Source organism: Oncorhynchus mykiss, chromosome 5, assembly GCF_013265735.2.
Source record: "Oncorhynchus mykiss isolate Arlee chromosome 5, USDA_OmykA_1.1, whole genome shotgun sequence".
NCBI classification, from domain to species: Eukaryota; Metazoa; Chordata; class Actinopteri; order Salmoniformes; family Salmonidae; genus Oncorhynchus; species Oncorhynchus mykiss.
The window spans coordinates 20,865,400-20,881,092 of NC_048569.1; positions in this window are offsets into that span (position 1 = coordinate 20,865,400).

Consider the following 15,693-nt stretch of genomic DNA (forward strand, 5'->3'; position numbering starts at 1 on the left):
AAGTTCTCATTTACAATTGCGACCTGGCCAAGATAAAGCATGTCACGTTCTGACCTTTATTTCCGTTGTTTTGTATTTATTTAGTATGGTCAGGGCGTGAGTTGGGTGGGCAGTCTATGTTTGTTTTTCTGTTTTCGGCCTAGTATGGTTCTCAATCAGAGGCAGGTGTCATTAGTTGTCTCTGATTGAGAATCATACTTAGGTAGCCTGGGTTGCACTGTTTGTTTGTGGGTGATTGTCTATGTTGATGGCTTGTTTCAGCACAGTCCATATTTATTTCACCTTTATTTAACCAGGTAGGCTAGTTGAGAACAAGTTCTCATTTGCAACTGCGACCTGGCCAAGATAAGGCATAGCAGTGTGAACAGACAACACAGAGTTACACATGGAGTAAACAATTAGCAAGTCAATAACACAGTAGAAAAAAGGGGAGTCTATATATACATTGTGTGCAAAAGGCATGAGAAGGTAGGCAAATAATTACAATTATGCAGATTAACACTGGAGTGATAAATGATCAGATGGTTATGTACAGGTAGAGATATTGGTGTGCAAAAGAGCAGAAAAATAAAAATAAATAAATAAAAACAGTATGGGGATGAGGTAGGTGAAAATGGGTGGGCTATTTACCAATAGACTATGTACAGCTGCAGCGATCGGTTAGCTGCTCAGATAGCAGATGTTTGAAGTTGGTGAGGGAGATAAAAGTCTCCAACTTCAGCGATTTTTGCAATTCGTTCCAGTCACAGGCAGCAGAGAACTGGAACGAAAGGCGGCCAAATGAGGTGTTGGCTTTAGGGATGATCAGTGAGATACACCTGCTGGAGCGCGTGCTACGGATGGGTGTTGCCATCGTAACCAGTGAACTGAGATAAGGCGGAGCTTTACCTAGCATGGACTTGTAGATGACCTGGAGCCAGTGGGTCTGGCGACGAATATGTAGCGAGGGCCAGCCGACTAGAGCATACAAGTCGCAGTGGTGGGTGGTATAAGGTGCTTTAGTGACAAAACGGATGGCACTGTGATAAACTGCATCCAGTTTGCTGAGTAGAGTGTTGGAAGCAATTTTGTAGATGACGTCGCCGAAGTCGAGGATCGGTAGGATAGTCAGTTTTACTAGGGTAAGTTTGGCGGCGTGAGTGAAGGAGGCTTTGTTGCGGAATAGAAAGCCGACTCTTGATTTGATTTTCGATTGGAGATGTTTGATATGGGTCTGGAAGGAGAGTTTAGAGTCTAGCCAGACACCTAGGTACTTATAGATGTCCACATATTCAAGGTCGGAACCATCCAGGGTGGTGATGCTGGTCAGGCGTGCGTTTAGTACCTTGAGCGTGGCTGAGGTACACCCGTGACCGGCTCGGAAACCAGATTGCACAGCGGAGAAGGTACGGTGGGATTCGAGATGGTCAGTGACCTGTTTGTTGACTTGGCTTTCGAAGACCTTAGATAGGCAGGGCAGGATAGATATAGGTCTGTAACAGTTTGGGTCCAGGGTGTCGCCCCCTTTGAAGAGGGGGATGACTGCGGCAGCTTTCCAATCCTTGGGGATCTCAGACGATATGAAAGAGAGGTTGAACAGGCTGGTAATAGGGGTTGCGACAATGGCGGCGGATAGTTTCAGGAATAGAGGGTCCAGATTGTCCAGCCCAGCTGATTTGTACGGGTCCAGGTTTTGCAGCTCTTTCAGGACATCTGCTATCTGGATTTGGGTAAAGGAGAACCTGGAGAGGCTTGGGCGAGTAGCTGCGGGGGGGGGGGAGCTGTTGTCCGAGGTTGGAGTAGCCAGGCGGAAGGCATGGCCAGCCGTTGAGAAATGCTTGTTGAAGTTTTCGATAATCATGGATTTATCGGTGGTGACCATGTTACCTAGTCTCAGTGCAGTGGGCAGCTGGGAGGAGGTGCTCTTGTTCTCCATGGACTTCACAGTGTCCCAGAACTTTTTGGAGTTGGAGCTACAGGATGCAAACTTCTGCCTGAAGAAGTTGGCTTTAGCTTTCCTGACTGACTGTGTGTATTGGTTCCTGACTTCCCTGAACAGTTGCATATCGCGGGGACTATTCGATGTTAGCGCAGTCCGCCACAGGATGTTTTTGTGCTGGTCGAGGGCAGTCAGGTCTGGAGTGAACCAGGGGCTATATCTGTTCTTAGTTCTGCATTTTTTGAACGGAGCATGCTTATCTAAAATGGTGAGGAAGTTACTTTTAAAGAAAGACCAGGCATCCTCAACTGACGGGATGAGGTCAATGTCCTTCCAGGATACCCGGGCCAGGTCGATTAGAAAGGCCTGCTCACAGAAGTGTTTTAGGGAGCGTTTGACAGTGATGAGGGGTGGTCGTTTGACTGCGGCTCCGTAGCGGATACAGGCAATGAGGCAGTGATCGCTGAGATCCTGGTTGTAGACAGCGGAGGTGTATTTGGAGGGCCAGTTGGTCAGGATGACGTCAATGAGGGTGCCCTTGTTTACAGAGTTAGGGTTGTACCTGGTGGGTTCCTTGATGATTTGAGTGAGATTGAGGGCATCTAGCTTAGATTGTAGGACTGCCGGGGTGTTAAGCATATCCCAGTTTAGGTCACCTAACAGAACAAACTCTGAAACTAGATGGGGGGCGATCAATTCACAAATGGTGTCCAGGGCACAGCTGGGAGCTGAGGGGGGTCGGTAGCAGGCGGCAACAGTGAGAGACTTATTTCTGGAGAGAGTAATTTTCAAAATTAGTAGTTCGAACTGTTTGGGTATGGACCTGGAGAGTATGACATTACTTTGCAGGCTATCTCTGCAGTAGACTGCAACTCCTCCCCCTTTGGCAGTTCTATCTTGACGGAAGATGTTATAGTTGGGTATGGAAATCTCAGAATTTTTGGTGGCCTTCCTGAGCCAGGATTCAGACACGGCAAGGACATCAGGGTTAGCAGAGTGTGCTAGAGCAGTGAGTAAGACACACTTAGGGAGGAGGCTTCTGATGTTGACATGCATGAAACCAAGGCTTTTTCGATCACAGAAGTCAACAAATGAGGGTGCCTGGGGACATGCAGGGCCTGGGTTTACCTCCACATCACCCGCGGAACAGAGAAGGAGTAGTATGAGGGTGCGGCTGAAGGCTATCAAAACTGGTCGCCTAGGGCGTTGGGGACAGAGAATAAGAGGAGCAGGTTTCTGGGCATGGTAGAATATATTCAGGGCATAATGCGCAAACAGGGGTATGGTGGGGTGCGGGTACAGCGGAGGTAAGCCCAGGCACTGGGTGATGATGAGAGAGGTTGTATCTCTGGACATGCTGGTTGTAATGGGTGAGGTCACTGCATGTGTGGGGGGTGGGACAAAGGAGGTATCAGGGGTATAAAGAGTGGAACTAGGGGCTCCATTGTAAACTAAAACAATGATAACTAACCTGCACAACAGTATACAAGGCATATTGACATTTGAGAGAGACATACAGCAAGGCATACAGTAATCGCAGGTGTTGACTTGGGAGAGCTAGCTAAAACAGTAGGTGAGACAACAACAGCTAATCAGCTAGCACAACAACAGCAGGTAGAATGGCGATTGATTAGGCAGAGAGGGTCGGATTAACTACACACAGAGCCTAAGTGCGGCTGGGGCCGACAGATAAAACATAAACAAGCAGAATGGATTACCGTGAATTAATGGACAGTCCAGCATGCATCAGCTATGTAGCCAAGTGATCAGTGTCCAAGGGGCAGCGGTGGATGGGGCAGGGAAGCTGGACTGGCGAGTGTTATCCAGGTTAGAAAACTAACAATGACTAAATAGCTTGTAGCCAGTTAGCTTGTTAGCTTCTGAAGGTTCTTGAGTGTGTTCTAAAAATGTAAAGATAATAGCGGTTCCGTATCACATTGGGTGAGGCAGGTTACCGGAAGGTATAAACAAATTAAAAATCGAAAAGGGATAGAAAGTAAATATGGGTTCAGTGAGTGTTTGGGACGCGGCGATTCAGATGGTTAGCAGGCCTGTGCTAACAAGCTAACAGTTAGTAGACGGTGCTAAACACGGTAGCAGTTAGCGGACCGGGCTAAACAAGCTAGCAGTTAGCAGGCCGAATTTGCAAGCAAGGCGATAGCAAGGGCTAGAGAGTTAGCCTTTGGGGACGTCGCGATGGGGGGAGTCTGTTTATTCCTCTTCATGCGGTGACATCAATGGACCGGTCGTGGGTCTGGATATGTAGCCCAGGAGCTCAAAATGTTCCGTTTGCGATGGGAATCCGGGGGTGAAAAATAAAAATAAAATAATAGATAGGTCCGTTATGCTCTGGTTAGAGTCGCGTTGTTCGAACTGGCGAAAGCTTTCCGAGCTAAAGGTTAGCTGATGACCGGTTAGCTGACCGGTTAGCTGAAGACCGCTAGCAATGTTTTGCTGAAGCTGGTAGTTAGTTGGCTAGTTGGCTAGCTTCAGTTGAGGGGTTCCAGATCCGAAGTAAATATAAATACTTTAGGAAAAAAGCTACGTTGGGTGAGGCGGGTTGCAGGAGAGTATTTAGAAGAAGTTGAGGTTCAGCAAAAAGTTTTAAAGATATGTGAAGAAAAAAAAACGAAAACGAAACGAAAACAAACGATATATACAAGGGACACGACAACACGACACATCCTACTGCTATGATTAGCTTCACGGTTGTTATTTTGTTTACTGGTTTTGTATAGTTTTCAGTGTTCACTACTTTCTTTATTAAAGATTGACCATGGACACTTACCACGCCGCGTATTGGTCCTCAGATCCATCTCGCCTCTCCTCTTCAGATGAAGAGGAGGACGGCCGTGACAAAGCAAAGCAGTTCGACACATACAACGACACAGAGTTACACATGGAGTAAAACAAACATACAGTCAATAATACAGTATAAACAAGTCTATATACGATGTGAGCAAATGAGGTGAGATAAGGGAGGTAAAGGCAAAAAAAGGCCATGGTGGCAAAGTAAATACAATATAGCAAGTAAAACACTGGAATGGTAGGTTTGCAGTGGAAGAATGTGCAAAGTAGAAATACAAATAATGGGGAGCAAAATAAATAAATAAATAAAATAAATACAGTAGGGAAAGAGGTAGTTGTTTGGGCTAAATTATAGGTGGGCTATGTACAGGTGCAGTAATCTGTGAGCTGCTCTGACAGTTGGTGCTTAAAGCTAGTGAGGGAGATAAGTGTTTCCAGTTTCAGAGATTTTTGTAGTTCGTTCCAGTCATTGGCAGCAGAGAACTGGAAGGAGAGGCGGCCAAAGAAAGAATTGGTTTTGGGGGTGACCAGAGAGATATACCTGCTGGAGCGCGTGCTACAGGTGAGTGATGCTATGGTGACCAGTGAGCTGAAATAAGGGTGGACTTTACCTAGCAGGGTCTTGTAGATGACATGGAGCCAATGGGTTTGGCGACGAGTATGAAGCGAGGGCCAGCCAACGAGAGCGTACAGGTAGCAATGGTGGGTAGTATATGGGGCTTTGGTGACAAAACAGATTGCACTGTGATAGACTGCATCCAATTTGTTGAGTAGGGTATTGGAGGCTATTTTGTAAATGACATCGCCGAAGTCGAGGATTGGTAGGATGGTCAGTTTTACAAGGGTATGTTTGGCAGCATGAGTGAAGGATGCTTTGTTGCGAAAAAGGATTGGATTGGAGATGTTTGATGTGGGTCTGGAAGGAGAGTTTACAGTCTAACCAGACACCTAGGTATTTGTAGTTGTCCACGTATTCTAAGTCAGAGCCGTCCAGAGTAGTGATGTTGGACAGGCGGGCAGGTGCAGGCAGCGATCGGTTGAAGAGCATGCATTTAGTTTTACTTGTATTTAAGAGCAATTGGAGGTCACGGAAGGAGAGTTGTATGGTATTGAAGCTTACCTGGAGGTTTGTTAACACAGTGTCCAAAGAAGGGCCAGAAGTATACAGAATGGTGTCGTCTGCGTAGAGGTGGATCAGAGACTCACCAGCAGCAAGAGCGACATCATTGATGTATACAAAGAAGAGAGTCGGTCAAAGAATTTAACCCTGTGGCACCCCCATAGAGACTGCCAGAGGTCCGGACAGCAGACCCTTCGATTTGACACACTGAACTCTATCAGAGAAGTAGTTGGTGAACCAGGCGAGGCAATCATTTGAGAAACCAAGGCTGTCGAGTCTGCCGATGAGGATGTGGTGATTGACAGAGTCGAAAGCCTTGGCCAGATCAATGAATACGGCTGCACAGTAATGTTTCTTATCGATGGTGGTTAAGATATCGTTTAGATATCATCATATGTACAGTTGAAGTCGGAAGTTTACATACACTTAGGTTGGAGGCATTAAAACTTGTTTTTTAACCAATCCACACATTTCTTGTTAACAAACTATAGTTTTGGCAAGTCGGTTAGGGCATCTACTTTGTGCATGACACAAGTCATTTTTCCAACAATTGTTTACAGGCAGATAATTTCACTTATAATTCACTGTATCACAATTCCAGTGGGTCAGACATTTACATACACTTAGTTGACTGTGCCTTTAAACAGCTTGGAAAATTCCAGAAAATGATGTCATGGCTTTAGAAGCTTCTGACAGGCTAATTGACGTCAATTGGAGGTGTACCTGTGGATGTATTTCAATGCCTACCTATAAACTCAGTGCCTCTTTGCTTGACATCATGGGAAAATCAAAAGAAATCAGCCCAAAACATTGTAAACTTCCACAAGTCTCATTGATCCTTGGGAGTAATTTCCAAATGCCTGAAGGTACCACGTTCATCTGTACAAACAATAGTACGCAAATATAAACACCGTGGGACCACGCAGTCATACCGATCAGGAAGGAGACGTGTTCTGTCTCCTAGAGATGAACGTACTTTGGTGCAAAAAGTGCAAATCAATCCCATAACAACAGCAAAGGACCTTGTGAAGATGCTGGAGGAAACAGGTACAAAAGTATCTATTTCCATAGTAAAATGAGTCCTATATCGACATAACCTGAAAGGCTGCTCAGCAAGGAAGAAGCCACTGCTCCAGAACCGTGATAAAAAAGCCAGACTAAGGTTTGCAACTGCACATGGGGACAAAGATCAGACTTTTTGGAGAAATGTCCTCTGGTCGGATGAAACAAAAATAGAACTGTTTGGCCATAATGACCATTGTTATGTTTGGAGGACAAAGGGGGGGGGGGACGACGACGACTTGCAAGCCGAAGAACACCATCCCAACCGTGAAGCATGGGGGTGGCAGCATCATGTTGTGGGGGTGCTTTGCTGCAGGATGGACTGGTGCACTTCACAAAATAGATGGCATCATGAGGAAGGAAAATTATGTGGATATATTGAAGCAGCATCTCAAGACATCAGTTAAAGCTTGGTCGCAATTGGGTCTTCCAAATGGACAATGACCTCAAGCATACTTCCAAAGTTGTGGCAAAATGGCTTAAGGACAAGAAAGTCAAGGCCATCACAAAGCCTGACCTCAATCCTATAGAAAATTTGTGGTCAGAACTGAAAAAGCATGTGCTAGCAAGGAGGCCTACAAACCTAACTGTTACACACGCTCTGTCAGGAGGAATGGGCCAAAATTCACCCAACTTATTGTGGGAAGCTTGTGGAAGGCTTCCCGAAACGTTTGACCCAAGTTAAACAATTTAAAGGCAATGCTACCAAATAGTAATTGAGTGTATGTAAACTTCTGACTCACTGGGAATGTGATGAAATAAACAAAAGCTGAAATAAATAATTCTATCTACTATTATTCTGACATTTCACATCCTTAAAATAAAGTGGTGATCCTAACTGACCTAAGACAGGGAATGTTTACTAGGATTCAATGTCAGGAATTATGAAAAACTGAGAATGTATTTGGCTAAGGTGTATGTAAACTTTCGACTTCAACTGTGTATACTGTATTCTATTCTATTCTACTGTATTTTAGTCTATGCCGCTCTGACATTGCTCGTCCAAATATTTATATATTCTTAATTCCATTCCTTTACTTTAGATTTGTGTGCATTGTGTGTATTTTTATGAAATTGTTAGATATTGCTTGTTAGATATTACTGCACTGTTGGAGCTAGAAACTCAAGCATAACATTTGATAAACATGTGTATGTGACCAATAACATTTGATTTGATTTGATTTGCTGCCGTCTCACATGACTGAAAATACCTTCTGGACATCAGAATAGCGATTACACACCTCAAACTGCACAAAGATTTTTTTATTTAACGAGTCTGACGCAAGGAATATACTGCTTTCTTGAGACCAGGCCAGAATGCCCATCCTTTGCGTGAAGAAAAGACGCAGAAAAAGGGGGCGGAGGTCGGGGTGCCTTGTGAGAATTTGTAGGCGAGTGAGTAAACCTCCACTTGTCTCACCATGATCTGTTTCACCTGTCCTTGTGCTTGTCTCTACCCCTTCCAGGTGTCGCTTATTATCCCTGGTGTATTTATTCCTGTGTTTCCTGTCTCTGTGCCAGTTTGTCTTGTTTGTCAAGTCAACCAGCGTTTTTGTGTCTCAGCTCCTGCTTTTTTTCTCTCTTTTCTCACCCTCCTGGTTTTGACCCTTGCTTGTCCTGACTCTGAGCCCGTCCTGCCTGACCACTCTGCCTGCCCTGACCTCGAGCCTGCCTATCGTCTTGTATCGTTTGGACTCTGACCTGGTTTATGAACTCTCGCATGTACCCAACCTGCCTTTTGCCCTTTTGCTATAATAAATATCGGAGCTCAAACAGCTGCCTCCCGTGTCTGCATTTGGGTCTCGCCTTGTGCCCTTATACCACCACTACCATCCTATATACTGGATGATCTACAATTAAGACATAAAAAACTGTAATATCTTATGTTTCACAGAGTCGTGGCTAAACGACGACATGTATAAATAGAGCTGGCTGGGTTTTCTGTGCATCGGCAGAACAGAGCAGCTACGTCTGGTAAGATAAGGGGCAGGGGAGTGTGTCTATTTGTCAATAACAGCTGGTGCGTGATCTAATATTAAAAAAGTATTGAGGTATTGCTCGCCTGAGGTAGAGTAGGTTAGGGAGGGTTTGGCCGGTAGGGATATCCTTGTCTCATCACGCACTAGCGACTCCTGTGGCGGGCCGGGCGCAGTGCACGCTAACCAGGTCGCTAGGTGCACGGTGTTTCCTCCGACACATTGGTGCGGCTGGCTTCCGGGTTGGATGGTCGCTGTGTTAAGAAGCAGTGCGGCTTGGTTGGGTTGTGTTTCCGGAGGACGCAGGAGTTGTAGCGATGAGACAAGATAGTAACTACTAACAATTGGACACCACAAAATTGGGGAGAAAAGGGGGTAAAAAAATATATTAAATCTTTCTGCGCCCTCAGACGAACCATCAAACAGGCAAAGCGTCAATACAGGACTAAGATTGAATCCTACTACACCAGCTCTGACTCTCGTTGGATGTGGCAGGGATTGAAAACTATCATGGACTGCAAAGAAAAGCCCAGCCGTGAGCTGCCCAGTGACGTGAGGCTACCAGAAGCTAAATGCCTTTTATGCTCACTTTGAGGCAAGCAACACTGAAGCACGCATGAGAGCTGTTCTGGATGACTGTGTGATCACGCTCTCTGTAGCGATGTTGGCAAGAGATTTAAACAGGTCAACATTCACAACGCCGCGGGCCAGACGGATTACCAGGACGTGTACTCAAAGCATGCACAGACCAACTGGCAAGTGTCTTCACTGACATTTTCAACTTCTCCCTGACTGAGTCGTAATACCTACATGTTTCAAGCAGATCACCATTGTCCCTGTGCCCAAGAAAGCGAAGGTAACCTTTCTAAAAGATTACCTCCCCGTAGCACTCACGTCGGTAGCCAAGAAGTGCTTTGAAAGGCTGGTCAAGGCTCACATGAACGCCATCATCCCGGAAACCTTAGACCCACTCCAATTCACATACCGCACCTACAAAATCCACAGATGACACAATCTCAATCGCACTCCACACTTCCCTTTCCCACCTGCACAAAAGGGACACCTTTGTGAGAATGCTATTCATTGACTACAGCTCAGCGTTCAACACCATAGTGCCCACAAAGCTCATCCCTAAGCTAAGGACCCTGGGACTAAACACCTCCCTCTGCAACTGGATCCTAGACTTCCTGACAGGCCACCCCCAGGTGGCAATGATAGGCAACAACACATCTGCCACGCTGATCCTCAAAACTGGTGCCCCTCAGGGATGCGAGCTTAGTGTCCTCCTGTACTCCCTGTTCACCCACGACTGAGTGGCCAAACATGACTCCAACATCATCATTAAGTTTGCTGATGACACAACAGTGGTAGGCCTGATCAGAGACCTAGCAGTGTGGTGCCAGGACAACAACCTCTCCCTCAGTATGAGCAAGACAAAGGAGCTGATCATGGACTACAGAAAAAGGTTGGCCGAACATGCCCCCATTAACATTGACTTGGCTGTATTGGAGTGGGTAGAGTGTTTCAAGTTCCTTGGTGTCCACATCACCAACAAACTATCATGGACCAAATACACCAAGACAGTCGTGATTATGGCATGACAGCACATTTTACGCCTCAGGAGACTGAAAAGATTTTTGCATGGATCTCCAGATCCTCAAAAAGTTCTACAGCTGCACCATCGAGACCATCCTGAACGATTGCATCACTGCCTGGTATGGCAGCTGCTCGGCATCTGACCGTAAGGCGCTACAGAGGGTAGTGCACACGGCCAAGTACATCCCTGGGGCCAAGCTTCCTGCCATACAGGACCTATATACTAGGCGGTGTCAGAGGAAAGCCCCAATAATTGTCAAAGACTCCAGTCACCCAAATCATGGAATTTTCTCTCTGCTACCACACGGTAAGCGGTACCGGAGTGCCAATTCTAGGACCAAAAGGCTCCTTAACAGCTTCTACCCCTAAGCCATAAGACTGCTGAACAATTTTTCAAATAGCCACCCGGACTGTTTACATTGATCCCGCTGCTGCTACTCACTGTTTATTATCTATGCATAGTCACTTTACCACTATCGACATGTACAAATTATCTTGACAAATCTGTACCCCCGCACATTGACTCGGTGCTGGTACCCCCTGTATATAGCCTCATAATTTTATTGTGTTACTTTTTCATTTTAGAATTTTAGTTTTTGTAAATATTTTATTAATTATATTTATTGATCTGCATTGTTGGTTAAGGGCTTGTAACTAAGCACCTGTTGTATTCGGCGCATGTGGCAATTTGATTTGATTTGTAGTTGGTTTCATCATTGCCGGTGATCAGGCCTACCACCGCCGTGTCATCACCAAACTTTATGATGGTGTCGTGCATGGCCACACAGTCGTGGATTAACAGGGAGAACAGGGGGGGGGGACTAAGCACAGACCCCTGTGGGTCCCCCTTGTTGGGGGTCAGCGTGGCGGAGATGATGTTGCCTAACCTCACTTCCTGGGGGCGGCCTATCAGGAAGTCCAGGATCCAGTTTGCAGAGGGAGATGTTCAGTCCCAGGGTCCTAGGTTTGGTGACAAGTTTAGAGGGAACAATGGTGAGCTGTAGTCAATGAACAGCATTCTCACATAGGAGTCCTCTTATCTAGGTGGATAAGGGCCGTGTGGAGTGCAATTGAGATTGTGTCATCTATAGATTTGTTTGTGCGGTGTGCAAATTGGAGTGGATCTAGGGTGTCTGGGATGATGGAGTTGATATGTGCCATAACCAGCCTTTCAAAGCACTTCATGATTACAGATGTGAGTACTACAAGGCGGTAGTCATTGTGGCATGAAGCCTTAGAGTTCTTGGGAACAAAATTGATGATGATCAGTTTAAGACGTGTGGGGATTACAGACTACAGAATATGCCTGCCAGCTGTTCTGCGCATACTCTAAGAACTGTCCTCGAATACCATCCGGCCCCAAGGCCTTGCGAGTGTTGACCTGATTAAAAACCTCTCGGAGAGCGAGATCACCCAGTCCTCTGGGTCGGTTGCAGCCCTCAAGCACAGTATGGTGTTGTTATTGTCGAAGCGTGCATAAAATGCATTGTTTTTGTCTGGTAGAGAAGCATTGTTGGGCAGATCCCGGCTGGGTCTTCCTTTGTAATTTGTAATGGACTGCTGCCCTTGCCACATGCGGCAGGAGTCGCAGTCTTTGTAATATGATTCAACCTTATTCCAATATCCTTTTGCTCATTTGATTACTCTGCGGAAGTCATACCAGGGCTTCTTGTACTTATTCTGTCCTCAGCCGTAGGCTCAGGGTTGTCCGCGATAGCCCTGTGTGTGGTAGCACTGTCCTTTAGCTTAGCGCCAACTTCAGTGTTAATCCAAGGCTTTTGAATGGGAAAGCAGTGACTCTTCACTGTGACAATGAAGCCAGTGACGAAGGTGGTTAGCTCGTCGATGTCATTGCCGGAGATTTGGAACATATTTCAATCAGCGCCAGCAAAGCAGTCCTGTAGCATAATCTCTGATTCTGATGATCATTTCTCAACAAAGCAAGTCAAGGGTACTTCCTGTTTGAGCTTCTGCCTGTAAACAGGAACCAGGAGTACTGAGTCATGATCTGATTTGCTGAATGGGAGACGAGGGAGGGCCTTGTATACTTGCTTGTGGGTAGAGTAACAGTGGTCTAGGACTTTATCAACGCTAGTGGTGAAAGAGATTTGGCATCATGTGTCAATGACGAGGTATTAAAATCACTGGCAACAATAAAAGCAGCCTTCGGGTCCAAGTTTTCCTGTTTGTTTATAGCCTCGTACCGTTCGTTAAGGTTCAGCTTTTTATATTTTCTGGCCTGTGGTGTAATGTACACAACAGTCACGATAACAGCTGAAAACTCCCTCGGGAGGTAGAAGGGTCGGCATTTGACCATCAGGTATTCCAAGACGGTGAACAATGGGTCGAGACTTCCACTGCGCTCGAGTCAGTCACCATTTTGTTGTTGATGAAAAGGCAAACCCCTCCCCATCTCTGACTCCACTGTCCAGTCCGCTCAGAGAACGGAGAATCCGTTGAGTTGGGTAGCCATGTTGTACGAAAGCCATGTTTCAGAAAAGCAGAGAATATTGCAGTTACGAGAATCCCGTCAGTAGCAAATCCGCGATCAAAGGTCATCCAACTGTGACCGTACATTGGCCAATAGAATGGAATGAACAGGTGGCCTGTTTTCCCTTCGCCTTAATCTTGCCAGGCTCCCCCTCTCTTACCTGTGTAATGCCAGTGTTTCGTTTTGGATACCCCAAAAATTGGGTCAGAATTATAGAAAGAGCCCAGAGCATATGAGTTGAAGTTGAAGCTGGAATTAAGGCAAGTAAATATGCCGATCTGATGTTCAGAAGTTCTTGTCGGTTATAAGAAATGATAGTGGATACATTTTGTGAAAATAATATAATAAAAAATAGAAGAAAATCAACTTTTTTTTTTAAATAACAAAGTTGGGTTGGAGCTCACAAAATGGCAGCCATACGGTACAGTGCCATATTTTGTGGGTTCCTCTCTGAAACCTCTCTGCCTGATTCTATCTGGCCTGAGAGGGAGAGTAACTGAGAAGCAGAACTTTCAGAAATATTTTTAAGAAAACTTTTCTCTACAGTTCCGACATGTAGAATTGTCTTGTAAAACACGCCTGAGTCAGTTACTCCTTAAGCATCTCACTGTAAAATGACTCACAATTACTCACAGGAAACAGGAAACATTCCAGTTCAGTAGTGTGTGTGTGTGTATGTGAACTTCATCGGGATTGGTGTCCCTTCCACGGGAATGTTGAGCTAACGTAGGTTATTGCGATTAGCATGTTGTAAAAAACAAGAACATTTCCCAGGACATAGACATATCTGATATTGGCAGAAAGCTTAAATTCTTGTTAATCTAACTGCACTGTCCAATTTACAGTAGCTATTACAGTGAAATAATACCATGCCATTGTTTGAGGAGAGTGCACAATTTTGAACATAAAAAGTTATTAATATACAAATTAGGCACATTTGGGCAGTCTTGAAACAACATTTTGAACAGAAATGCAATGGTTCATTGGATCAGTCTAAAACTTTGCACATATACTGCTGCCATCTAGTGGCCAAAATGTATATTGCACCTTGGCTGTATGGAGTTGTGATTAACGGTGTGGTGTGTGGCTGATTATGGGTTTTCAGTAACTGCGTGGTGTATGTACGTGTTTGTTTCGTAGTGGAAAAGTGGAAAGACTCCCTGCTGTATGGAGTTGTGATTAACGGTGTGGTGTGTGGCTGATTATGGGTTTTCAGTAACTGCGTGGTGTATGTGCGTGTTTGCATGCATCTGCATGTGTGTATGTGTGGCTAACACTACAGTAATTCAGTGATGAGGGAGAGTGTTACTGTGATATGCACTTAGAAGTCTAAAAGTGTTTTCTTGGCAGAACCAACTTCAGTCTGTAATGACATGCACTGAGAGTCGGGAAGTAAGTTCAGGGAGTGAGTGTTTTAATAAATAAACGACACATAATACAAAACAAGAAACACTAACAGCACTCAGACATGAAACAGAAACAATGACACCTGGGAAAGGAACCAAAGGGAGTGACATATATAGGGAAGGTAATCCGGGAAGTGATGGAGTCCAGGTGAGTCTGACGACACGCAGGTGCGCGTAACGATGGTGACAGGTGTGCGCCATAATGAGCAGCCTGGTGACCTAGAGGCCGGAGAGGGAGCACACGTGACAGAGGTCTCATGACCTGGACTAAGTCCAGCCGTAATATAATATGCTGTTTAGATAAAATATTGCATTATTTGGCAATCTGATTAAATATATTATTTAAAAATGTAAGATTTTTGTTGATTTCCTGCATACCCAGACCCTTGATTATAAGAAGATTAAAATATAAATTTGTTCAAAATACCGAAAATGGGAAAGACAATGTATGACTGGGCCCAGTTGTAACAATGAAACTTACGTTGTATATGCACAGTATTACATTCTCCACTGCATGGAGCAAAGCCATAAGCCTACTAGTTCTTTCCCAAGCCATAAGCCTTCTAGTTCTTTCCAAAGCCATAAGCCTTCTAGTTCTTTCCAAAGCCATAAGCCTTCTAGTTCTTTCCAAAGCCATAAGCCTACTAGTTCTTTCCAAAGCCATAAGCCTTCTAGTTCTTTCCAAAGCCATAAGCCTTCTAGTTCTTTCCAAAGCCATAAGCCTTCTAGTTCTTTACAAAGCCATAAGCCTTCTAGTTCTTTCCAAAGGACATAAGCCTACTAGTTATTTCCAAAGCCATAAGCCTTCTAGTTCTTTCCAAAGCCATAAGCCTTCTAGTTCTTTCCAAAGCCATAAGCCTACTAGTTCTTTCCAAAGCCATAAGCCTACTAGTTCTTTCCAAAGCCATAAGCCTTCTAGTTCTTTCCAAAGCCATAAGCCTTCTAGTTCTTTCCAAAGCCATACGCCTACTAGTTCTTTCCAAAGCCATAAGCCTTCTAGTTCTTTCCAAAGCCATACGCCTACTAGTTCTTTCCAAAGCCATAAGCCTTCTAGTTCTTTCCAAAGCCATACGCCTACTAGTTCTTTCCAAAGCCATAAGCCTACTAGTTATTTCCAAAGCCATTCATGACTGAAGTAGGTAACATAAAAAGGCTGAATTGGCAGAATCCGGGACCACTGAGAGATATTTTATTTGGTTGTGCTGCATGGAGATCAAATTATGAATCAAAATTACAAGATTTATGTATTTGTCTTGTGATAAAATGTCATGATTCATGGTGCCACAGGGATCGTTGGGAGCTTCCTTGTTTTTACA